General features: G+C 42.9%; 1 protein-coding gene across 1 annotated transcript in view; it reads left to right on the plus strand.

The window, feature by feature from the left end:
- PTPRT (protein tyrosine phosphatase receptor type T) overlaps nt 1-485 on the plus strand; it is a gene marked incomplete at its 3' end in the record, with an annotated part of 923,104 nt that overhangs the window by 847,600 nt on the left and 75,019 nt on the right. The gene's annotated exons all lie outside the window — the stretch shown is intronic.

Consider the following 485-nt stretch of genomic DNA (forward strand, 5'->3'; position numbering starts at 1 on the left):
GGATTCTACTCAGCATTTAGTTTTCAGCTCAAATGTGTCAGCCAGAGACTGGCAGGGACACATCTGAAGTTGAACAAGTTGGGTTTATTGCCGTGGCAAAGGAAAGGGCACACATGCTGGGGAACCGTAGGGCATCTCAGTAAAGGAATATTTAAAAAAAATTGCCAATGAGTTGATTCCAACTCATGGCGACCCCATGTGTGCGAGAAGAGAATTGCACTCCACCCCTATATTACTGGCACGAATCAAAAAAACAGAAAACAACAAATGCTGGAGAGGCTGCAGGGAGAGTGGAACTCTTATGCACTGCTGGTGGGAATACAAAATGGTACAACCATTTTGGAAAACGATATGGCACTTCCTTAAAAAGCTAGAAATAGAAATACCATATGATCCAGCTATCCCACTCCTAGGAATATAGCCTAGAGAAATAAGAGCCGTCACACGAATAGACAAATGCACACTAATGTTCACTGCAGCATTAT

The sequence above is a fragment of the Trichechus manatus genome, unplaced genomic scaffold (assembly GCF_000243295.1).
Source record: "Trichechus manatus latirostris isolate Lorelei unplaced genomic scaffold, TriManLat1.0 scaffold00008, whole genome shotgun sequence".
Classification (NCBI taxonomy): Eukaryota; Metazoa; Chordata; class Mammalia; order Sirenia; family Trichechidae; genus Trichechus; species Trichechus manatus.